Here is a 27,387-nt window from a genome sequence, read left to right as displayed (position 1 = left end):
AGTGGACTTGTGAAAAATGGCGCACTGTCCTTTGGAGTGACGAAATTTCAAATATTTGAATCAGATGAGAGACATTACCTAAGACGACCAAAAGGCAAACGATACAACGTAAAGTACCAAGTACCGACAGTGAAACATGGAGGTGGCAGTGTTACGGTCTGGAGGTGCTTTAGTCGGTCTGGTACTCGATCAATTATCGAGGTCAAAGGAAGAATGGAAAATTCCAATATCGGGACATCTTGGAGAATCAAATGTTGCTTTTTACGGAATATTAAATGCCTCTTCGTTGGAGATTCCAACAAGATGATGACCCCAAGCATGCTTCGAAGCTTGTCAAAAATTGGTTATCAACAAAGAAGGTGGATTTAATCGACTGGCCATCACAATCACCAGATTTACAGCCTATCGAGCACTTGCGGGAAATACTAAATCGTCGTATTCGATTGAAAAATATTTGTTAGGGACTTTAAGTTATTGGCTTTTGTTTTTTTGTTTATTGTTGTTAATTTTGGTTTTGTCATGTATTTGTATTTTATCCCTTAAGTTACGCCCATGTGCGGCGACACTTATTCGGAGAATACCATCTGGGTGCCAAACCACATGGCTCATCAGGCCAAAACTAAGGGTACGTTTTGGCTGGGGAATATGCTATTAGTCAAAGGAAGCTTTCTCGGTCGGGACTATTTCTGTGATGGTCAATTTGTTGGGCCTGCGATATTCCCAGAAAAGTGACTAGTATAGATATTTCCCAGATGGCCGCGAGTTATGGGACCCCGCGTAGCCATAGCCCGTAAGGGTTCTTGGTGGTGGTGCGCCCCTGGTTGGAATTCCTTGGAATTAGTACTTAAGGGATAATCAAAGTAATTTTTACTCTCTAACCAAGATTACAGAGCAAAGAGCGGATTCCGTTTGACTCTGATAATAAACGACCCACCAAATAGCGACCCAAAAAGCGCGATTAAGAATAAATTGAGTTCGCTCAATTTTTCGTTGATTTTACGGGGTTTTTTAGTGGGTGAAACCCCACACAGGCTGGATCCACGGGCGCCAGTATCGTCTTCCGGCAAGATTTTTTATCCCCGGGGTCGCGTCTCCAAAAAAAAAAAAAAAATTACTCTCTCTTCTTTTTCTCTTCTTCGTGTGGAAGCTGCGTCGGTGTCGGGATGTGATCAGAATCATAGTGTGTAACCCGCCCAATTAAGCATTCTCTTCCTACTTAGACCAAAACTCTTTCATTATTTGATATAAGTGCAAATTAAATACAGTCCATTTTATGTAAAACAAAGTGTCGTTGTCCTGGTTTCATTTATCGAAGGAATCCCTCAACAATATTCGAAATAGATCTGAACTTCTTGATACCATAATGGACGAGTGGAAAAACATTCCTGAAGAAATGTGTGCCAAACCTGTAGATTCGATGCTCAGAAGATGTCAAGCAATAATTAATAGAAAAGGATATGGAACAAAATATTAATTTTTACTTTTTTTCAAAACAGAATCATTTTGTAAAGAGAAGTTTCTAAACTTTTGTCCGTTCCAAAAATAAAATATTCTTCTAATTATTTCTTTATATATGAAATTTAATAATTAAGTATATCAAACAATCAACCTTCTGAAAGGTTACCATTGTACATCAAAGGTATCACAATAACTTGCCATTTGTTTCAACTATTTGAAAATTTAAAAATTTTCTAAATTTTTGTCCGCCACTGTATTTGAATTTCTGAACAAAAATGAGGTAAATCCCCACTTAAATCTGCCTGAAAGATAGAGCCCCATTCAATAGCATTTGCATTACTGCTGACTTTCCAGAACCCGTTGTTTTTTTATTGATTCGTAATGATCCCCAATTGATACAATTTCTTAGGTATAGTTATAAAATTGAGAAGCAATTTTATATAATGTTCTCTCGAGGTGGTATTTCATCAGAGATCCAAATTGCGAGCAATCGGCTAAATTTCATTGAAGCGACAAAATCTCAAAAACAATGATAACTATAGTCTGGGGCGTATGATCAATCGACCAAGAATGAAAATGGCACGTTGTCTCCAGAAAAAAATATCAATAATCTTTGTTTTCATATTAAATGTGCTTACTGATGGAAGCGTAAATAAGCCCAATTTTTAGTGTTAAAAGCTGTGTTTTCACCTTTGCACCCCTAGATCTCGTTCGAATACAATATTTATCAATTAGGGTGTTTGGTAGTGTGATAGAAAGTTTTCAATGGAAGATCGATGGATTTTTCTACTGGAAGGATAAGTTAGAATCAAAGGATTTAAACACATTAGTTTCTCCACATAATTGTTTCTAATAATAATGTTTAAATAATTTTTATTTTGCTTTGTCAATATGCATATTCAAAAAAAAAAATGAAAGTGGAAAGTATTTAATACAAAAAAAGTAAACTTAATTATAGTATACTCAATTATTTTGTATAAAACCCTAAAAAGGCCATTGCTTCAAAAACGATTAGACTTTTGATAAGTATTAATATGATTATCAAAACTTTCTACCGGTCTATCAAACACCCTGTATATGTACATATATACACTGTGTGTCTAAGCTGTGATTTATTAAAATATATAAAGTCTTTAAACTTGGGACAAGAACAACCACATTTTGATATTCTATGTGCTTGATGCCCGTCCTCCCTTTCCAGAACCTTCAGTATGCCCTTTTGAGTATTTACGGATGGGCATATTTATTTTTAGATAGAACGATAGGAATGATCCACCGCCTGACCTACATCCATGCCCATCTTCACAAGGCTTGAATCACAATCCGATAAGTTACTATATGGAGTGATCCTTTGATGGCGGACCGATATCCACCTTCAACCTCCATGCAATTAAAAAGGCACTATCCGAAAGGTTTGCCAACATTATGAAGTATTTCGGGAGTTATCTGTTGGAATTTGTACACTATTCGTTGCCGCAAGTCTAAAGAACTGGGTTTGACTGCTAAATTTTAGATTTCAAATGTCTCCAAAAGGAAAAGTTTAATGGTGACAAATCAGGAGATCTTGCGGGCTATTTACATCATTTATTTCATTGACACAAGTGGCAAGAAATTTTATAACGTTTATATTTCATTTGTTTATTTCTCACGAACTACTCAATCGATTCCAATGAGGAAGGTCTCGTAACAAATGAAATTCAAGTCTCTTTAAAATAGGATAGCACTCGCTCCCTGTTTCCATTTAAGATCTTAAGGGCGGCAGCCACCCCTTCGGGGAGGTTGGAGCAGAGGAGGTGCAAAATATGTAAAAAATGTGTCGCTTTGAAAACTAAGGTTTACGTGTTCGAGCATATTTTGATTTATCTCGTTTCTAAAGAAAAAATCCTGAGTGAAGATTTTTCGGTGTGCCACCCTGTATAACGTTTTATTAGAAATGATATGAAATAGCAAAATTTTGAAAAACTGAGAAGATGGTTTTTCCAATTTATCTCTTCATATTTTGGTAGATGATTGAGAAGAATTGTTTTAAATTATTTTTCTAAGACTCCGTCAGTAATCCCCTGCAATGTACCGAAAAACTGGTCTGCGATTAAAAAATCACCCTGTATATTTACGCACTGATAGCTATAACAAAGTTATAAAACAATGTACTGTCGTTGTCCAAACCAAGAACTTTTAAGAGAAAAACATAATACAATTTAGACATAATGCTCGACGATGCGACTGAGAAAAAACTCATTGGACTTTACGAATAAATCCAATAGTTCATCCTCAACAACCAGATCAAAACCTCTATTATTCTCGTTTGGCACTGTGGTAGTGCCCTGAAATTCGTTAAGGACCATGCTGATGACCAAGTCATCAGATCAAAGAAATGAGAGAGTCCAGGGAACACCGTCCTCAAAAAACGAATTTGGTGTAAGTTTCTGTCTTACAATTTCCATAATATCAACAAAATTTCTGTAAGATTCAATGCTAAAATTCGGTGAGGATTAAACAAAGATGGTAATCACTTTAATTTCGTTGATTTTCAGTAAAACCCATACCTCCTCGAAATTTGGGTCACTAGAGCACGACGGAATACTCGAATTGATGGAAGATTTAACTGCTTTTTAACAAATCAATGGAAGATTTAACTGGGAGATTAATCAACCCTGAGGATGTTTTTTTACCACCATAAATAGAAATCTATTTAAACCAGCCACCATTATATAGACTGTGGCAAGTAGGATCGCAGCCTTCCAGAAGGACTAAAATATTCCGCAGTTTTTGTATCTTTGAGAGGTATAATATTTTTGAACATACAGGATGGCCCAGTTGTGAAGGTAGTAAATTCAACCACGTTTTCTACATTGAGAAAAAAGTGTAGTTTGTTATATAAATTATATGTCAAAAATGTTTCATTACGAAAGCACGAGTGTAAGGCAGTCGATTACTCAAAGAACCCGATTGTGGTTTGAACAAAATGGTGCCCACTCTGAACAACTTTAGTGAGAATGAAGAAACGTTAAAATAGCCTTTATTTTCTTGTTTTAAAAACGTCGCACAAAGAAAAGTCGAGAGACCTTTTTTCTTTCTTACTGAATAAGAAATTCAAAAATAATTTATAACTTAAGAAAAACCAGTGGCGTACCACTTTTTTCTGTAAAAATAACAAGCGGTTTGACCGTGCGCACGTCACTGGTAGAACTAATAACAATATTTTCATCGTAAAATACGCGTTGCTATTAACTGCCAAACTCTACAAAATTTCATTAAAATATCTCAAACGGTTTCGGACATATTCAATAATTTGCGATTTTTTAATAACACCCTGTACTTTCGCAACGAAGTGTTTTTGGTATATAATTTAAATAACTGCACTTATTTTTCAATGTAGAATACGCGACTGAGTTTACAACTGGGACACCCTGTATAAAGCAAATTGGTAAATGGTCTTGCATTGAAGTCATCCAGACACATCTCATCGTAAATCATTAAGGCAGCGAGGCGGAAAATGGTTTGTAGGAGTAGAAAAAAACTCATATGGTATGAGGAGAGCTTGTTCAGAGAACCAGGGACTGCAGACCAAAAGGAGTTGCGAAAACGCAATGGGGAAATAATAGGGAGTTTGTTCAGATTCTTGATCAATTTAAGTTAATTTTTGGTTAGCATTGAAATTTTGAAAATAGAATGTAAGCGGTTCAAAACCCGAGCTCCCCGTGGCACGCTGCTTTGCTAATAATAAAAAATTGCATAATAATAATTTACAAACGTGACTCTCAAGATGGAATCTCCATATTGACAAATAGAGCTTTATTCGAAAATTTAAAATAACGGCCGGTTGCACTAAACAATTTTTTGTATACTTAATGATGTAATTAAACGCAAATTTGCTGAAAGCAAAATCAAATTTCGAACAAAACTTTTCAAATTTAACTACCAATAAAATCTCAGTCTGAACCGTTTTAAGCCGAATTATCCGAGTTTACGGTTAAACGTGGTAATAGCTTTATAAACGATTTTTGCCTACTTTCATACGGCCATGCGCTATTAATAGCTGACCTAAGCTATTCATAGGAACCCATATGCATCCTAGAATATATAAGTGATCTTTATATGAATAATACTGAAATAACTTTATCGTGTAAAAATTTCGTTTTTTTTTTGTTGAAGACGTAGGTGTAGAGTTTTTCCGGAAGGTATCGGCCAGTCAATTTTCCAGTAAAATAAAAAAAAGCAACAGTATGTGATATGCACATGATCCTCAACTTCAATACCAAGGCTTAATGAGAATCTTTTGTAAGCACTAAAAGCCTTTGCAAAGCGTCCAGGTCCGAGATGCATTCATAAAATATTCATTAAAAATAGGGGAAGTAATAATGGAAAACCTGTTATTGTCTGTGAGACCCTCTGTATTTTCACTCTCAACTATGAGCTAAGGAAGTTATTATTACAGCCCTGATAGTGCGTTTAAACTTACCATCTCATAAAGGATGAAACAAGATCATGCCGCGACAATAAAAATTATATCCACATGGAACTTTAAGACGATAGATGCAGGGTGAACCATAATTAACTCACAAGTTGGGGGCGATGCCAAGCTACCATTTCTACCAACCTTAATTTGGTAGCGACTGCGGTGGGTTAATGCAGCCCAACAAGAATTAGTTTGGTGGTAGTTGTAGTGTTGGACGAAAACCCACCGGATAAACTCAATTTAAATAAGCACGAGCTTTATAAACTATTTGGATAACTTTTTAGATTGTTACTTTTTTAGCCTCTTGCAGGGTAACATAACTATCTAAATACACGTGTCGGGATTATACAGACCGAGACACTACATTTTACTAGAACAACCCCACCTACCCTGAACACCTTTCTGAAGCAAAACAATAATAAACGCCGCCATAATCGCATTACTACCTGTTGCTATTACGCTTGGTACTAAGGGTGAAACGAAACAACTCACTACGACCATTACGGAAACGTCCAGTATCTGTTACGTCGATGGGTCAAAGCAAAGCACAAAAGCACTCATGTGTTTAACGTAAATCACTTTGGCCATTAGCGTAAGAAAAATAATTTTACAGGTACTATTTTGCGTTTTACATTTGTTTTAAAGGTCGCTTTCCTGGCTTAAGTCGTAAGGAAAGCTCTTGCAAACGTTGATCGAAATGTATCTGCTGTATAAATTTTTTTTTCTTTAGAGGATCATGTGCAATGTTGGCCAACACACTGGGCATTTAGATTATTACAGCTTTATCCACATAATCCTGTTCTAATTTAAAGAAACCTATTAAAGTGAAAACGCCCTATTATCACTTAACAAAGATATAAGTAGTATTCACATTTTGCTGTTAGCATTCTTCTATGGAAGAAAAAATGCTTTAGTATAGGGCAAAATGCTTGGCACTTGTTTTGTTATGACTCAAAAGCATTTTTTCACATTTATTTATTATTTTCTTGACCATTTCATTCCAACTTCTTGATACGTACACCGCTACTTATGTTTCAACAATAGCAAAAAGCAAGTCATATTCAATCGATTTAAGAGGCAGAATTATTCAGTTTCATAAGCAAGGAATATTGCAAAAGGATATTTCTATCACACCAAATGTTGCAAAAAATACTGCATCGTGTGTTATTAAATAGTTTAGAGCGTACGGTCATGTTATCCCGGGAAACGGTGCAGGTAGGTCTAAACAAACTATCAGACAAACGGATAAAAGAAATGACCAATAGCGATTCATTTTTGTCATCATCAAAGATTAAAAAAAATACAGATAGATCGGCATTCAGGAATATCATCGAGAACTATCAGAAGGATGTTAGAAGGTGGTCTAAGATCCTACAGCAAGATTACTGTTACGGAAGAACATCAAAGCACGGTCAAGATTTGCACTCTATCACATTGAATGGACAGGGCAAGATTGGAAAAAAAGTTTTTTTAATGACGAATCCAAACACAACCTCATTTCCAGTAACCTTATACTCTACGTAAAACATCCAAAAGTCCAAAGACTAAATAAAAGTATATTAAACCCATCGTCAAGAGTAGTGGAGAAAGTGTGTTAATATTGAAATGCTTTTCTTGGCATGGTACGGGCCCGACTCATCGCATTGTTGGAAAAATGAAGATTCATTTATCGGGATATATTGAAAAATATAATATAACCCCCTATTGATTTGAATCATTGTCAGTCGATTTTATTTTCCAACACCATAATGAACCCAAGCATTCTGCAAAAGTACTGAAAGAGTGGCTACGATGAAAACAAGAACACAAGTGTGTACCATAAAGTGGCCTGCCCACAGTCCGGATTTAAATCCAATTGAGAATTTATGAGATCTCGTAGATTGTTTGATCTGAACAGGGATTTGGAAGCTTTATACAGGGTGAGTCAGGAGGATCGTGTCAAACTTCAGGAGCATGTTGTACATGAAAAATAAATGTAAAAAAACTCAAATGTTGTTATCCGATTTTCGTTTGTTTACAAGTTATAGCGTAAATAAAATTAAAACATAAAGGTTAAGCAGCATTTAAACGAAACGTTTCCTGGACGTTGGATTGGTCGTGGTGGCCCTATTAGTTGGCCTCCAAGGTCTCCAGACCTCACACCACTAGACTATTGTTTGTGGGGTTGGTTTAAAACTGAAGTGTACAGAGTAAAAGTGGATACTCAAGATGCACTAATTCAACGCATTAGAAATGCTGCAGCTGCCATTAAAGAAAGACATGAAACAATCAGGGGCGCAACGAATGCTCTTCATAGACGAAGCCGAAAATGTTTAGAAGTAAATGGCAATATTTTTGAACATTTACTATGATATCCAAACGTTAATTTATGGAATTTCTTATGAAATTTATAATTTTTTTAAATTTTATGTTTTAATTTTATTTACGCTATAACTTGTAAACAAACGAAAATTGAATAACAACATTTAAGTTGTTTTATATTTATTTTTCATGTACAACACGCTCCTGAAGTTTGGCACGATCCTCCCGACTCACCCTGTATAAGTTTGGCATCCAGTTGATCGGCGACTAATTAGAGAATTAATAAAATCAATGGCAAGGAGGATGGCAGAAGTCATCAATGTAAAGGGGTATCCCAACAAATCTTCTAGATTTTTTGGTTCGTATTTTTAACAATAAAATTTTCTATTAAATTAATTAGGTTGCAACAATTTTGTCCAGCTATTATTGATTTTTCTGCCATAAATCTAAAGTTTTGTAAGGAGCACTTTTTTATTTTGTTACGGTTAAAGTGCACCTTTATTACGAGTAAAATTACAAGAAAAAATTTGATGATATTCATAAAATTTTGCAATTTATAAGAAATTTTAAAAAGTCACAAGTATTTTGGCCAACACTGTACGTAGAGTTCCCGACACCACACCTTGAGAATCAGGTTTCTTCAGTACCTTGTTTGATTCACTAAGAAAATTTTTTTTCTAAAAAAAAGCCTTTCTCTAACTATGTGTCTTTAATTTAACTATTAATAAAAAGCTTCTTGGAAGCTGCCTACCAGATATAGAAGGTAGACATATAACAAGCCAAAAAGTGCGCCAGAAGTCACTTAAGACTTAGACTCGTCTACAGTGTTGCACATAAAATTAAAATTTTCTAAATTTCGACAGAAGAAATGGATTTAGATAAGATAAAGTCTGGGAATAAAATATTGGCAAAATTCTAGAATTCTACCACTTCATTGTTACCAGATCGTTCCGTGGGACCTTACGCTTTTCTTAATATCTTGCCTGCATGGATCATTAGATGGCAAAATCTGAACCCGCACCCATTTTCGGAAATAAATTTATTGAGAGATTGCGCTTTTCGAAATCGATTGAACAATTCAAAACAATCTCAAAATTTGTGCAAAATTTCTGTACACTGTTTCAATTGATGCTCAATTTACATATATTTTCATTTGAGAAAGACGTCTAAATTTCTAATTAACCACGGATTTCAAATTTTCAGACATAAGTAATCAGTGGCGTTTCTTGAGAAATTTCATTAAGGCAAGGCCGGGTGTGCCCCAGAGAATAATATTTCGCTGTAATTTCAAATAGTTAGGTACTCGATGCGTTAATTCGTGTATTAAATGTTAACTGGACGTTCCATTTTAACTTAAAATAAATACCTGAAAAACTATTACAAGTATGGGCAATATTTGATAACATAAATGAAAAAAACGTTGACCCACTGCACAAAGAAAATTATTAACTTTTACATAGACAAAGTAAAAGATAACTAGGTTAATATGGTATAAGTGTTCCTCAAACTTTTTATACAACTCTGTAGCTGTGACCAAAACTCCTCCGTTCTTCTGTATGAGCATACATATCAGTTATTTCCAATAAACAAGTTATTAATAGATACTGCAGCTAATTTACATATCATATGTGTATTATCGATTTTTAACATTTAACATCCTGCATTTCAGAAACTAATCATGAGATCTTCTTGTGCCTATGGAGACGACTAATCAGAAACCTTATGGCTAGAAAATGTCAAAAATTTGAACAACTCGACCGACATCAGACATCAGAAATAACTATTTAAATTTACCATTATAGGGGGGGTGCGGAGTACTTTAGCTAAATCGTAATAACTCTGCGGAACGAGTTTATCTGTAAAGTTTGGCCCATTGGATGGGTACCACCAGCGTGGAAACTAGTACTATCACTGTCGCCATTTAGTGCTACGAAGTTTTTGATCTCAAAAATAGATCTACTGATGTTTTTTTCTCTCCCAGGTCGGAAGTCCATTCATCTTTGCAATTACAAAATTTACTATTTTTATTCAATGCTTAGGTCCAAATATTTGGAAAATATTTCAAAATTTATTCCGCGACCAATCAAATTGCATATTTCACTCTGTATTCAGAACAACAACTAAGCGATAATTGTTTCCAAAGTTTAAAAGTCTAGGGAGTCCATTTGGAATTTTTTTCCATTTGGAATGGAGCGGTTTTTTGGAATATTCCTTTCTATCAGCCGGTTTGAGATGCGTTTTACTGTTTTTTCAAATGCGATTCTCCTATTTCATGGCTAATAAAGTTCAAGATTTCACTATTCATATACAACAACCAAGTTATTCGCTCCAATATTCAGTAGCTTATAACTCAAAATGTCGCTTTATTTTAGCCACTTTAAGCTGAGTTTTATTACTTACCGCTCGTTTCGTTCGTTACGTTTCGGTTTGAGCAGCCGATTTAAAATTCGTTAACAACATTGCTAGGAAAACGCTTATGAAAAGTACATAAAACATTTTTGAATGCACTTAATTAACTTGGAAATTAAACGTAAATTATTATAGAATTTGTCGAAATTTTAGTAGCCAAAATATCATGGACTCTGACTAATCGAATGCACTTAGGCTTACTGCGCACTTGCGACTTTCTGTTGTGCGGTTACTTAGTCACGAAACGCACATTTTTAAACATACGGTGGCGGACAACAGTGGAGCAACAAACGTATTTTTGAAAATATTCGGGGTTTGCTACGACCTATTCATAAATTAGTAATATCGAAATTACGTTAGAATATTTAGAAATAAAGCTGCAAAAAATTATAAATTATTCCTGAATTTGAGGACAAAAAACAACAACAAAAACGAATAAATCAGGCGGACAAAAGGAGAGCAACAATATACAGGATGTCCCACAAGCGTTTCATTATATTTCAGTGAGTAATAGTACATTGAAAAATAATATGACTCCCTATATAAACCATATTCCAATAATGCTTCATTAAGAAGATACAGGGTGTTAAACTTAAAACACACATGGAATATTTCAACGTATCAGAGTATCAATGAACAGGCGAGCTCAATTATGTATTGAACAAAATGGCCACCAATTTGAACAATTTCTATAATGTTATAGCAAATTAATAATATTTAAAACAAACTTAATATTATTAAAACCATTTAGAGAATATCGTGCATATAGACGGTATTCAATTTTTTACTGGCAAACGATACGTCGGACGAAAAAGAGTCAAGTGAGCATTTTTCTTCTAAATGAAATTAAACTTCTAAAAATAATTTTTATTTTGATAAAAAGCAGTGGTGCACCATGTTTTTCTTTAAAAATGTGCTGAGAGGTGTCCGTACGCACGTCACTGGTGAAACGAAAAATAGACCTTTTGCATAAATAAATGCGTCTACATTAACTCTCCAAACATGCCAAATTTCACTTACATATCTCAAACGGTTTTGAATATATCAATAAAAGTTAGATTTTTTAAGTAAAGTTTAACACCCTGTATCTTCTTAATGAAGCATTATTGGAATATGGTTTATATAGGGAGTCATATTATTTTTCAATGTACTATTACCCACTGAAATATAATGAAACACTTGTGGGACACCCTGTATATAAAAATCCTTTCTTTTTTTATCAAACACTTTTGAGTTCAGTATTACTGGTGAAAACCAGCGAACATGCCTCGTGGCAAATCTCTCTCAGTACATCTGAAACAATTAATCGTTTCCAAGTTTGAATCTGGAATGTCCCAGAGTGATATTGCTGGAGAATTAAATCTTAATCGCTCTATAATCTGTAGAGTGGTGAGTCCTCCAAAAACAGGTCGTCCTCGAATGACAACAAGAGGTCAAGACAATAAAATTGTGAACATTTCGAAAGGAGATCCATATCAAAACTGCAGTTGACATTGCACAGGAAGGTCATGACTGGCGTTTCTGTGAGATCGATTCGAAGACGCTTACAAGAAAAAAGTTTGAATGCCCACAGACCCGCTAAAAAACCCTTCATTTCTAAGGACAGGAGGGCCCGGCCCCGTTTTGCAAATGACCATCTCAAGTGGAGTTTCGAAAAATGGAAAACTCTGCCATTCTCCGACGAGAGTAAATTTAATTTTTATTCCTCGGATGGCATTCAATATGACAGGCGTCCTCCAAATGAAAGGTACAAGCCAAAGTACGCTAAAGGCACAATTAAATTTGATGGGGGTAACGCATTAGGGTGGGGATCACTTTCCCGGTTTGGAATGGGACCATTGGTGAAAATAGAAGGCACTATGGACCGGTTTGAATATCTGGAGATATTAATGGATCATATGCTTCCGTTTGCAGAGCAAAACATGTCATTGTCATGGATTTTTCAACGTGACAAGGACCCGAAGCATACTGCGAAAAAATTTTAAAATATTTCAAACATCAACGGGTAAATGCGATGCGGTGGCCTGCCCGAAGTCCCGACCTTAATCCAATAGAGAACTCGTGGGAGATAGAAGACCGTAAGATAAGGACAGAAAATCCACAAAAATTTCGAATCTCCGCAGAATTACTCGCCGCCATTTCAACTGCATGGAATTCCATTTTAAAAGAAACCATCGATGAATTAATGAAGTCTACGAGGAATAGATCCATTGAAGTTATTAAAAACAATGGCAGCGCTTCTAAGTATTAGTTAAAATCTTCGTAATTATTCGAAATTTCATATGTTGCTCTACTTGTGTCCGCCACATTTATTCGTTTTTGTTGTTGTTTGTTGTCCTTGAATTCAGGAATAAACTTATGATTTTTTGCAGCTTTATTTCCAGATATCCTAACATAATGTTGATATTACTAATTTATGAATAATTCGCAACAAACCTTGAAAATTTTGAAGAATACACGTTTGTTGCTTCGCTTTTGTCCGCTACTGTAAGGGCGCACTGTTGCGTTCAGAAAATCGCAGCGATTCAAATGATGGAACTCGCTCTATATACATATATTATTGTATATACAGGGTGTCCCAAATAAAGTGAGTTCCATGGGGATTATGGAAGCGGTAAGAGATACAAGGTGACTCAAATTAGAAAAAAGAAGCGCATTTTTGTGCCCATTCAGAAAATGTTCTAAATTTAAAAATATGCACAGGGGTTGTCAAAATATGAGCAAAAAACTGAAAACTGCGATTTTCGAAAATCATAAATTATGAGTGCACTGTTTGAGTAAATTGTACCAAATTTGACAGTTCTTTATTATCGACAACTGCCATCCCCATGGAACTCACTTTATTTGGGACACCCTGTATATATTTTTTAAATAAAACTTTCACGCCACCATAGACCTACACGCATTTGCTGTTAGTTAAAGTCGTTTTAACATTTTTTGGTCCTTTGGCAGCCGAAGTGAGTTTAGATTTGAATTTAAACTATACCCGAATATAATTTTGGATGTTATCCGCAACGAACCAATAATAGTGGCGGCAGGAAACTAACCTGAACTTCATACTGAAAAATTAAAGGGACAAACGTTCCTCCAGTGATACAGCCCTCTTCCATCTAGTGTCTTGATACGACATGAGGCATCCACTAGTCAAAGGAATTCATTAAAACTATCTGCACCCATACGATAAAATTGGAAGAATTTTCGAGGATGTTCTACGAACTCGTGATGAAGTGTACGAGTCTGCCCGTTTAGCACTCTGCTGCTCATGATCGAGTGCATCCAATAGTGATTTTGCTGTTTTCCGGTGGTGAACGGCAAGAGCCATTACAGCACCTATCGCTTTGAATTCCATTTTGCTATTGTGAGGTGACGGAAAAAGTCACAAGTGCGCGTACATCATTTTGCTTCCACATGCGCACCTGCGAATGTTACTTATTAGCCGTACGACAAAAAATCGCAAGTGTGCATTAAACCTTATCCTTACCAAATCCGATGAGGCCTACTCGCCATACGATTAATCGACCCGGTTTTTTCAAATTCAGCGTAATGCAATGATTCTCTTAAATCGTTGATTTATATACTTCGTGGTAACAAAATCGCGTAACATGTGTCGATCTTTACAACTCATTCTTAACGTCCGTCATTTATTTATGCATGTGTGGATATATCCAAACATTACACATTTACGCCAGTGCTTGTACCAAGTAGAAAAAGCTAAACAACGTGAAGGCCCAGTTCACCGAAAGCCTGCTTATTGATAGATACATATGTAGGGGACTAAAATTCCCGCATAAATTCGTTAAAAATTGAAGGAAATCATTTTCACGAAAATGCTGGAACGCGTTATATATTGTTTTTTACTGCGCATTTTTTGACATAACATACATGGTTACCAATGTAGTATACAGGGTGATTCACGCTATACGGTACGGAATATTGTGGTCAAAATACGAGGCTTTCGAAAAGTTCTACCTTTGGACTATACAGGGTGTCTCTAAAAGGTCTGTACAAAATTCTACCACAGATTTCCGAGGTCAAAACATGACGATTTAACCCAATTTACCTTAGTCCAAAAGTGGACGGTTTTCGAAAATACAGGGCATCAAAGGGAAAAATAAAAAAAGGGACAAAATTAATTTCTTGGTTGGTAATGCTGCTATCTACACAAAATGTCGGGCGGTTTTGGGGGATAAGAGATCAGAATCCGTTTACATTTTCGATGCACAATGTAGAGGGCGTTGTCAGCGCTCGATGAACTCTCTTTAAAAGGGCATAACTTTTTCATCACCCGGTATAAAATTTATTTATGACTAAACTTGTGTTTTCCTACTTTTTTTAAGGAAAATAGTTCTCTTGTTAAAAATCTCTACGAGGCTTCCTTCTTGAGATATTTGAAGCTTAAAGTTCGCTGCATGTTTTGAACAATAATTTTTATGTACTACATATCTATTCTTACAGTTGGATCGAAAAAAATCAAAACTTAAAAATAAGTTACAAATTACTTGAAAACATAGATACCAAACATAAACACGAAAAAATTATACTTTTGGTAGATGTTCGAAATGACCACCATTGACTTGCATACAAAGATTAATCCGACGCAAGAAATTAAAATGTACTCTATTCATCAATTCTTCGTCGTTCTTTAAAATGTTTACTGCATTTTGAATTCGTCCCCATAGTTCCTCTTCACTATTTATGGCCGTGAAGTATACCATGGACTTTAGAGTCCCCCATAAAAAATAATCCATCGGAGTTAAATCCGGTGAGCGCGGTGACCATGGTACCGGAGCATCATTTCCTCTACCTATCCATCTTCAAATTGGTATGCACAAATAAAAACATGAAAATTTAAATAAAAGGATAAGAATTGAAGACTATTTTTAGGTTTTGATTTTTTTCGATCCAACTGTAAGAATAGATATGTAGTACATTAAAATTATTGTTCAAGACATGCAGCGAACTTTAAGCTTCAAATATCTCAAGAAGGAAGCCTCGTAAAGATTTTTAACAAGAGACTTTTTTCCTTAAAAAATGTAGGAAAACACACAATAAATTTTATACCGGGTGATAAAAAGTTATGCCCTTTTAAAGAGGGTTCATCGAGCGCTGACAACGCCCTCTACATTGTGCATCGAAAATGTAAACGGATTCTGATTTCTTATCCCCCAAAACCGCCCGATACGACATTTTGTGTAGATAGCAGCATTACCAACCAAGAAATTAATTTTTTTGCTTTTTTTTGTTTTCACTTTGACGCCCTGTATTTCGAAAACCGTCCACTTTTGGACTAAGATAAATTGGGTTAAATCGTCATGTTTTGACCTCAGAAATCTGTGGTAGAATTTTGTACAGACCTTTTAGAGACACCCTGTATAAGGGTCTATTATGACTACTTTTTAAAATTATTTTCACATTATACAGGGCGTTCCAAAAGCCTTAAAAGCATCAAAGTTGTGTTTTTTTAAACGGAGCCCCTTGTATATTATCGCATTTTTGCTTTTTTCGATCAAAATATGTGTCTGCTTCAATAAGATTTACAACATGTAACACTTAAGGTTTTTTAAATGATTGAAATTTTATCAAAATTTTACATAATTTTCATGTTTTAAACACTTAAGGAGTATTTAAGTTATGTAAGTGTAATCTGCAGTGTAGCGTAACAATAGATCATATTTTATACCCCAATCATGAGAAACTTGCTATCGTATACAGGGCGTGCAAAAATGAAAATTAATCAAGTAAGAACTTTAAGTGGCAATAACTTCACTAGTTTAAATGCAATGCCATATATTCTAATATACCAGAATATGTGATTATTAGTTACTTATCGAATGGTACTGGGATGTTCATAGCTAAGTCTTCGCGTTTTTACAGAACACACTAAACCATTGTTCTCTTTGGTGTGTTTTAGTTCAAAGTTCTAAATTACATATTAACTATAACATAAAACAAAAACAAAATAATTATAACACATAAATGTACTTTTCCATGATTTTTTATGGAATCCAATGTATATCATGACGATTTTTCAGTCCTTTAAGAGATCCTGAACGTATTTCATATATATTCACGTCCATATCTAAATTCAAAAGTTATTTAAATATTTACGATTAGACTGGCCTGTTACATCGCATGACCTCACCCCTATGGACTTTTTTTTATGGGGCAATCCGATACATAGGATATATTTAAATAGGCCCAACAATACAGAAGAGTTAAAAACTAAAATCACTCAAGAAGTTCAACAAATACCTCCTCAAATAATAAGAAAAGTTCGAGAGAAATTTGAATTGCGGCTTGCCCACTATCAGAAAGCCAAAAGGGCACAATTCGAACATTTAATACATTAGATTATAGTTGATTATACTTTTCTCTTTTAAACATTAATAGTTTATGCGGGACTTCTGTTCCTCTACATACTATATACAGGGTATTCCAAATCGGATGTGTTATCATTGCTACTTCTTAAACGGCGAGAGTTACAGGGTCGGTTAAATTAGAAAAAAAGTACCAAATTTCATACTCTTTTTAAGAACTATAAGCAATGTTGTCAAATGATTTTTAGTTTGTGACTTATTATGAAAAAATTTAAATTCGGTCAAATTTAATTTTCTAAATAAATCGAAAACTAAAGGTTTTTCATCAAAACGTTTGGTACAAAAACTTCCTAGATTTAAGTTCGACAAACCAGTAAATTTAAAAATTTTAAATGTTGCTTGGTTTTTAAAATAATGACAACAACTTGAGTTTTTTAAATACGGACCTGTACATTTTTTGCCCATTTTTAAAAATTCTTAATAACCTCTTTACAATGATATATCACAAGATAGATTTTTTTATGTTTTAGTTACAAAAAAAAATGTTTTTTATTTTTCTTTCAATAAGCTAGGCCGGTCCTGGAATTTTAAGTGAAAAATGAAAGTATTATGTCTCAAAAATATTATGCAGGCAAATAAATTATCAATCAAGCTATAGGTTTATAAATTTCTCGACGGTAACAAAAGTAATAATTCAACTCTTAATTTAAAATGAAACTAAAAATCTTTTAATAAACAAATTGAGAACTAATATGATACAATCAACAGTCATTATCATTATAATTTTTACTAATTATAAGTGTTCAAAATGAGCTCCATTATTAGACTCAAGAAAACGATTTTTATTTTTTGAAACATTAACATTTTTTTCACAAAAAATAATCAGAGTCATGGCCTTGGGGGCGCTACTGCTTGCATTTAAATATTCATTTTTCTCTTTAAAAATGTGTCTCTACACCTAACTTACGCCTACCAAGTTTAATAAAAATATTTAACGCAGATCCGGACTTATTAAAAAAAAAACAAAAAAATACAGCAAATCTTAACACCCCGTATTATGTTCATATAAATGTTTTCCCTCAAAATCACTTATAGAATCACCTCTTAAATTTATGACATACTATTCTGAAACACTCTGTATATATATTATCCTGTGCAAAGACTCTCGGCGCCATGGACAAGTGGACCCAACAAAGAGGAATAATATCACACCGCCCTTAACCATCAGGATGACATTGGTCTAATTCATAATTTTCTCTGATCAGTTATATGCAAATCTAATCATTGTGTAATAAAACAGTTTTTAAAAACCCATTGTGCAATACAAAGTTACTTAATTGCTGTTCTGTAATTGGTTTATTACACAATAAAATGAAAGTGCTCTCTCCTTGCAAGAGACTTTAAAGATGGTACTTGGTTTAAGAATACTTTGTATCGTATATGACAGCAATACCTTGAAGTACTGGCTTCAGTTCTTTAAACACATTAAAATTGGATTCTGACACCTACGAAGTAAAGTCCAAAAGTTTCCATCCTGATATTTTTTCGATTTTTTTAAGAAGCGAGACAACTTTGCTTATATGGTTTAATCCTTTATCTACCTAAGAGGGAAAAATAGACCAAGTCAAGAAAGTAGTTATTTAGTTACAAATTCTTGTAGTCCAAGTGGTGATTAAATTTTACGAATGTTGGAAATTGCTTTAATCCTAAAAAGAAAATCACCAAAAGAAATAAAAGAACGGACGGGCGTTATGTATGGTAATTTGTCCTCATCCCATTTCACCGTGAAACATGGGCTCGGCAATTACGCATGGGTCATGAAAAAATTGAAGATGATCAGTGTTCGAAACGCCTCGTTGAAGTGTTGATACCGGAAATAACTGCTGTAGAAAAAGACCTTCTGTCGGACACACGTTTGAAACCGTAAGAAGCTGCAGCAAGATTAGAGCTTTCTAAAATCACCGTTATGAGAATTCCACATATATATCTTTATACCAACAAAGATGGTGCAAGATCGGTACCCAAATTTCTTTCAACGATTCAAATGCGGCAAGTGTTCAAATGTGTAGACCATTTTTTTAGAACTTTCTTTGAAAAATCCAGACAAATTTCTGAAGACAATTGTAACGGGGAATTGAACCATTATTCTTTATTATAATGCGACTCTCTGTCTAAAAGAGAATCAATGGAGAGACGGCATCTCAGTGAACCACGGCTTGAAAAGGTGAGTTTCGTTGCCAACTAAAAAGGTGGTATCTCCAGTTTTTGTAGATTGTGAGGAAATTCTTTTGAGTGACTTCAAAAACAGGTTCACCACGGTAATGCCCCTCTTTTACACAAAATTACGAAGCACAATCAAAGAAAAACGTCGTGGAAACCTTAGTCGAGGTGTGCGACTATTTCATGATAATGGTTCAGTTCACATAGATGCGGTTGCGAAAGCTGCAGTTCTCGAATGCGACTTCCAAGGAGTGGACTATACAGGGTGTTAAAAAAAGATTGTAAAATATTTAAAGGCGTTGCCACAAAAGCACGACGTCTTTGTGCTGAAGCTCATCCAAATCGCCAGATTCCTTCACATTGTGCCTTTGGAACAATTCATCAAAGATTGCGTGATATCGGTTCATTTAACAAACACTGCTATTTATCCAGAAGATCAAGGTCAGTATCTACTCTTAGAATAGAAGAAGAAATTTTAGCAGGGATAGAACATAATCCAGGGATGGGTGTGCGAAGAATATCAGCTGCGATAGGAATTAGTATTCCTCTTGTTTGGAAAACCTTCAATGGGGGGCTGCTTTGTCCCATGTACAACGAGTACAGACCTTAAATCCACTGGATCATCAAGCACGTTTGGTTTTTTGCCGCTGATTTCTATGCAGCGATGTTGAAAACTCCCGTTTTCTTGTCAACATTCTTTTTACCAATGAGGCTGGATTCACACAAAATGGAGTTGTTGATATTCACAATACACATATTTGGGCCGACGAAAATCCCCATGCTCTAATGGAATTTGGACATCAGATACGTTTTTCATTCAACATTTGGATGGGTACTGTAGGCCACGGGGTTCTAGGTCCTGTTTTACCAAACCGATTAACAGGCGCTGCTTACTTGAACTTTCTGCAAAACTCAATGGGTGATCTTTTTGACGACATTCCTTTAGACCAAAAGCAAACAAATGTGGTTTCAGCGTGATGGTGCTTCAGCTCATTTTCCGATTGCCGTTAGAGAGCATTTAGACCAAACTCTTCCACGTAGATGGGTAGGAAGGGACAGACTTGTATTATGGCCTGCAAGATCGCCTGATTTCAACACCCCAGATTTCTTTTTTTGGGGATATTTGAAAAAAATAGGTTATGGTAATCCTATAAATAGCTTCGAGGAGCTGCAGCTACGGATTAATAAAAAATGTCAACAAATCTGAACCAACGAGAGGCTTTTGGAAAGGGTTCCAATATCCTTCAGACAAAGATGTCGGGCCTTCTTTAAAAAGGAAGGAGGCCACTTTGAACAGCTTATGTAACTATTTTTTTGTTTTTGTTAGACGCTTTTTTTGTTATTTGTAAATAATAAATAAGTAATAAGTAATTACACATAAGTCTTTCAAAAAAGATATCCTTCCATATCTCCGAAACGGTTACTTTGGAGACCCATATTTACTGAGCCTTTTTTGCTTATTTTGATTCATACTATTGCGTCTTTAAATATTCTACAATCTGTTTTAAACACCCTGTACACCCTACAGTCTTCACCTGGTTGTCAGTGATTATTTTCTTTTCTCCAAATTCAAATCTGACCCGACGTGCTAGGATATTTTCCGATGATGAAGAAGGGAAGTTAGCAGTTTTAGAACATTTTAACATCAAAACTTTGATTAGTTTTTAAAAGCTTAAAAATGTTAGTAGTTCTGAAAAGTGCACTGAGATAAAAAGAGATAATATTGACAAAAAAAAACATTGTTTTATTCTACCACTCTTAAAAGTATGTTAGGACGGAAGTTTTTGAACCTGGCTACGGACATACCTGGATGCTGTTTTCGGTTGGGACAATCGTATTTTTTCAGACAATGCGAATACAAATCAGAGGACAAGTTAATTAATAAATCCAAATAATTGTGGTCAATGCAAAATCGTAATATGTGAAGAAAATTAAACAATTTGATCTGAATACTATGATGAGCTACGTTGATATCGTATGCTCGCTGCCTTTTATAGAGAATCGATTTCATAAGTAAAATTTTAATTATCACAATGTGCATATGTTCATGTTTGGTTTAACATGATATGTTATTCTTCAGATCTTGAAATATTCCATTATTTTTCTCCAGAACATGTTATATAATGGTGGCCATGCAAATAGGACCACTACTGGTTCAGTTCAAAAATGGAAAAAAGTCTATTGAAACTTATTCTACCTCGTTCGAACTGGGATCCTAAATTTCTACAATGTTGGTAACTGTGTCTGACAGCAGAAATCAGGGGAATTACCTTACACTAGAATTGTACTTGCCCTGTTTCGTTCAGACAGTTAAAGTTAAGGTGGCCATAATAATAGAACTAGTGCATTAAAAGCTCGCTTACATGGTCGAGTGGCTCAAAAGGTACCGTTCCTATCAAAAATAAATAAATTACAAAGGATAGAATTTGGGAAGAATCATCTTCGTTTCGAAAACGAAGATGATAATATAAAGATATGGCAAAATGTCGTTCTTTCGAATGAAACAAAAATTAATTTCTTTGTTTCAGATGGTCGACGGTATGTAAGAAGACCAGCAAAACAGGAATTGCTTCCAAAACATACTTTGAAGAAAACCATTAAACATGGAGGTGGCAACATAAAATTCTGGAGCTGCTTCTCTTAGTTCGGTGTTGGTCCCATTTATTGGATAAAAGAGTTCTTGAACCAAGAAGAATACTTTAAAATAATGAAATATATCATGCTGCCGTATGCTTCGGAAGAAATGCCATTAATTTGGAAATTTCAACAAGATAATGATCCGAAACCTACGGCTAAGCGAGTTAATCAATGTTTTCACAATGAATCGATTCCGGTTGTGCCGTGGCCTTCATAGTCACCCGATCTGAACCCTATTGAAAATCTTTGGATATATCTTAAGGTTGCTATGAAGCATCATCAGATCAAAAAGTGGGAGGAACTGTGGTCCATAGTCCCAATGGAAGTGGAAGCGATTCCTGTTGAGTTCTGCCAGAGCTTAATAAAGTCAATGTCTAAAAGATTAAAAGCAGTGATTGCTCAAAAGGGAGAAGCGACTAAGCATTAGACGTTAGACGATATTCGGCTGAGAGTTTCTTTTTTTCCTTTTTTTTGATATGTTTCAACGATCCTTTTTTTATGGTCACATGTTCATTTAGTTTTTATTGTTTCCATCGAGGAAATTTATTTATTTATCGTTAAAATATGTTTTTATTGATTGTTTTTATTATTAAATGTGTTACATATATTTTTTATTTAAATTTTTTATCTCTTGAGTGATAGAAATGAAAAATTGAAATTTTTAAAGTGGTCCTATTTCGATGGCCACCACTGTATATTCTTAATAGCGTACCGGAAATTCGTTCCTATAGTATTCATTCACCGCCATATGACCGGGGCGAATTTATGAAAAGGCGAGATTCCACCCACATAGGGGTAGGTTAAGTTGAAACGATGTAAATAGATCTACTTAAGGTTTCGCTTAAACATTATTACGTTATCAGAGTAGAGTAAATGCAATTGATTACTTATTACAATTAATTACTCTCACACTATAGGGCCACAAAGTGATATCTCTTTCAAAATTACAATTAAAGCAAACAGTTAAAAAATACCGTAGTTCTAGGAAGAAATCCTGGAACTATTTTTCACTGGATCATTATTCTTTTTAATACGACGCCATCACTTGAAGGAGAAAAGGATATAATTTGTATACTAGTTGAGATAATTAATGGAAAAAAGTACATTATTTTATATCTTATTTATAAAACATCTAAATGGCCCAAGGGGCAGGGAAAAAATTGATATCTGCAGTAGTTTAAAGAAAAACGTGTATAAACTATCCGAAACCTATTGGTTGAACTTAAACCCGCAAAGAACTGAATTAACCACATACAGGGTGTAAAAAATTTCTTGTATTTTAATTTATAATTTTTTCAATTTTCTACCTAATAGCATTAAACATTTTAAACACTTAATACCTAAACAAAGTCACCATGGTTTTTAATCATACCAATGCTTCGCAGCATTGCTTTATACCTCCTGGGCACGCTTCTGATCAGATTGGTCTTACGTAAAGTTCTTAAGAGTCCCTCTTGCGTGAAACTCTATCCTACGGCTTAACGACAAGCTCCCTCGCATGTGTCTTAAACATACCTCAAGGTTATTGGACTCAAATCAGATGATTGAGCTACTCATGGTAGTACACAGAACATGTTCTGCTCTAGGAATTTTCGAACAGATCGTGCAATGTGTAGACAATCATTATCATGTACCGGTCAGAAATATTCACAAGGAGATAAGTTCTTCACCCAATTTCGATTTCGGCCCGAACCACAATTCTTCTCTGTTGGTATCGATCCACTTCCCAGATAACCGTCTAGGACATTTTTCCCACATCTCAATTCTTCTATCATCAGGTTTCAAACCAAATAAGTGAAGAGCCTAGTTTTTCAATTGTGTTATTCGAAGTGGCGTACGACATCGCTGTGCGACAATCCAACAACTATAACTGGACAACAAACAGTCCGCAAACTGGACAGGCCGCAGGCTACTAAATTCTGTAGTGGCAGGATTAAGATATCATTTTTTTACATCGCTAGTTTTTTGGTAACTTCGCAACATGCGCCCAATGGTACTTTTATTCGAATTTAATGCCTCCGCCATGTTTCGAATAGTCATGCCACCCTATACAGGATTTTGGTTAAGTACGCACCCAAACTTCAGAGGGTGATTCTTAGAGTGACCCTAAGGCGAAAAGCTTATATGAACATAGACCCAGTAATGATTCATTTTCAAGATATAGGGTGTCAAGCTTTTTTTGTAATCGTCAAAAAGAGGAGCAAAGTGGTGCATGAACGATGAGACCCACTTCAGTTTACCATAGTAGCACGTCAATTTCTGAATCCAACTTATGGAGAAAACTGGATCGGTGGTGAGGAGCCATAGTCACGGCCAACAAGCTCAACGGACTTAAATCCATTAGATATTTTCTTTGGGGACCTGTGAAATCTTTCGTTTATAGAATTTGGGTGAATATTGAAAAAGAATTTATTCACCGATTACAGGATTTATGTAATTAGATAAGATATACACCGGCAATATTTCAATGTGTTCGGGAATCGTTGTTAAGATGAGCTAATGCCTGCATTGGGCTTGAAGAAGGATATGTTGAGCAACCATTTTAAGTTTCGTGTTACTCACCGTGAAATGTTTTTTTTTTTTATTTAAAAAAATGTGCAATATTTGTAGTGTGTGCTAAGTGTAGTTTTATTAAAACGTTTTTCTTATTTGAAATATTTTTAATTTTCTGCGTTACCCCTTTCCACGCCATTGGCAAAAGGAGACAAACAATTTCTAGTTTCACAGATTTCTTTGTACTACATTGAAAAGTGTTACTAGGTTTCACGTCATATCAGTTTGCCCCTTCTTGGTATTTAAAAGTTTTTTATACAGTATGTAACAATTCTGGTCGTACTAATGCATATTTTGAATAAAACACTCCATTTCTGCTCCCAAATGCAACGTTATTTATAGTTATTTCATGATTTTTAACAATCGCCATGTTGTGAACATTTATATAGTTGAAACAAATTTTATTGTTCATGTATAACGCGGGTAATTTGTTGATTCAACAGAAATGTCTTATTTTCGGGCAACATTGCTATTCGTACAGTCGATTAAAAAGGGAGCAAAATTTTGTAATAAACAAATGTTTTTGTAGAAAATTTTTGCATGTTCATAGCTTATTATGTAATCCATCAAGAATTCTGCATTGGTTCCATGTAAAGTGGCAATTCGAAAAGAACTTAGCGGCGATTTAAAGAACGCCATTGTTAATATGGCACTAAAGAGCTATAGTTTGAGAAAAATAGGTCAAATTACTAATAAAACACACTTGACCCACTTTTAGTATATTGTGAACAAATTTAAATATCAAAGCACTATTAAAAACTTTCTGAAAAAAACGAAAAAAAAAATATTAAGTGAAAAAAAATAACGTATAATTCTTAAAGAAATTAAGAAGAAACCGAGGTTAAGCGTATCACGAATTCGTCCAATCATCGAAAGTGCAACAGGAAAGGTTGTCCAATCCAGTTAAACAATTCGGCGTATATTATGGAAAAACGCGTATCATGGTAAAATTCCAAGAAAGAAACCCTACATTAATAAGATAAACCTGCCGCAAACGACTTCTATTTACTCAAAAGCACATATAGACAAAGCTGAAGAGTTTTCGAATACTGTAATTTGATCAGATGAAACAAAAATTAATCTATTTGGGTCCGATGGAATCCATAGAGTGTGGAGGAAGGCCAATGATGACAATAATCCATGTAATACAGTTCCAAGCGTAAAACATGGAGGAGGATCTTTAATGATTTGGGGCTACATGTCATCAAGAGAAATTGGTACTATTGATTTTATAGAAAATATTATGGATAAACATGGCTACAATGAAATTTCAAAAAGAAACGTGAAACAAAGTGAACAAAAATTAGATATGTCCAGGGTTTATAGATTCCAAGAAGACAAGGACCCCAAGCAGACGGCTTTGCTTAACGAAGAATGGCTAATTTAAAACCTTTCAAAGTTGCTTAAGACACCACCATAATCTGCCGATTTAAATCACATCGAGCAGTTGTGGGCCATTTTGAAAAGGATCATTAGAAAGCATCGAATTTCATCAAAATTTGACTTAAGTAGTTTAATTCAAGTGTGGGAGAGGATCAGCCCAGACATGTGCAAGAACTTAATTTATTCCATGGAAAAAATATGTCAAGCGGTAATCAAAGCAAAAGTTTTTCAACAAAATATTAATTAATAATGTGAATAAGAAAAATCTTTGTTTATTTTTATATTTAAGTTGAAGTGTATCAACAGAACTGTTGCATGAAAATTGAGTTAGTTTCCTTAAATTAATTATATATGACCTTAAATACGAACAATAAAATTTGTTTAAATTATGTAAATGTTCATAACATAGTAATTGTTCAAAAAAATGAAATAACTATAGACAACGTTGCATTTGAAGGCACAAATCGAGTGTTTTATTCAAAAAATACATGTGTAGGATCAGAACTGTTACATACTGTATATAATTTTTTTTTCTAATTTGATTTCCTACAACTTGACGGCGAAGCATTACCGGACCTCTTTTTATATAAAGTTTTCGTCTTAGAATCACTCCAAGAATTGCCTCTTCCTATTTGGCCACGCACTGAAGTAACACCCTGTACTATGTCTACGGTCCTCGGCGCAGTATCAAGATTAAAATCATATTTTCCATGTTTGTTGGCATCAAACACTACAAAAACTGACGCAATATTTCTTTATCCACCCTGCTTGAATAAATAATGCAACTGTTGTAAAGAGGTACGGTTAGCTTTTTTAGCCCTTTAACCCTTTTTCTACAGCCTTAGCATTTCAATATCGCAAGAATAACTACGTCAACTATTCTATTGATGTAGTCATTTCATAGTCAAATTTTTTTTTTTAAAACGAACTTCAACTGAGCTTTTAAGTACACTCGTTAGTTTATTTTTATGTGTATATTTGGCAATTATAATTTCAAGTAGTTCATCCAGATCATCAAAAAACTAAATGAGCACTTCGATATGAATGTGCTTTCCTTCACCTACAGGGTGACAATGATATAATATTACTAACTTTTAGAGGAGACCCTGCTTCAATAAACGAGAAAGAAACGTTTGATTTTCTTAGTACAAGGTGTCAAAGTTTAAAGTTCACTTCATTTTGTAACCAAAATTTGGTACTCAATACTTATTATTATGTTAATAACTGCTGAAACTCTTCACCACCAAAGTCGATGCGATTATTACATTAAAACCATTAATAACGTTTAATAAAAGATTCATTCTCTGTTAGCAATAGTTTGAGTTTGGGATTTTTAGCGTTTACACAGAAGTAGGTACAATCAACATGAAGTAATATAATTACAAAATCTGTTGTTGTGGAACAGAATTCTACATCTGCTTCAACAAAAATGAGAAATGTCCGAACAAGTTTTACTGATGCATGATAATGTCCAGGTATACGTTACGCAATTTGTTGGAGAATTCCTACAGCAGAACATGGTCAGTATACTTTCTTGGACACTTTCACCTTCCGACTTAAATCCAATAGAACACGCTTAAGATACGCTTAAGACACTTATTTTCTTAACAAAATGACCATTGTCGATAAAAGTCCGGGATTGTCTCCCAT

The 27,387-nt window shown here is 34.7% G+C and overlaps 1 protein-coding gene across 2 annotated transcripts in view; it reads right to left on the bottom strand.

The window, feature by feature from the left end:
* The window catches only part of LOC136346941 (diacylglycerol kinase theta), an 89,135-nt gene that overhangs the window by 58,980 nt on the left and 2,768 nt on the right, over positions 1-27,387 (bottom strand). The gene's annotated exons all lie outside the window — the stretch shown is intronic.

This window comes from Euwallacea fornicatus, chromosome 25, assembly GCF_040115645.1.
Source record: "Euwallacea fornicatus isolate EFF26 chromosome 25, ASM4011564v1, whole genome shotgun sequence".
NCBI classification, from domain to species: domain Eukaryota; kingdom Metazoa; phylum Arthropoda; class Insecta; order Coleoptera; family Curculionidae; genus Euwallacea; species Euwallacea fornicatus.
Note: the sequence above shows the minus strand (reverse complement) of the source record. Positions and strands in the feature narration are given on the sequence as shown.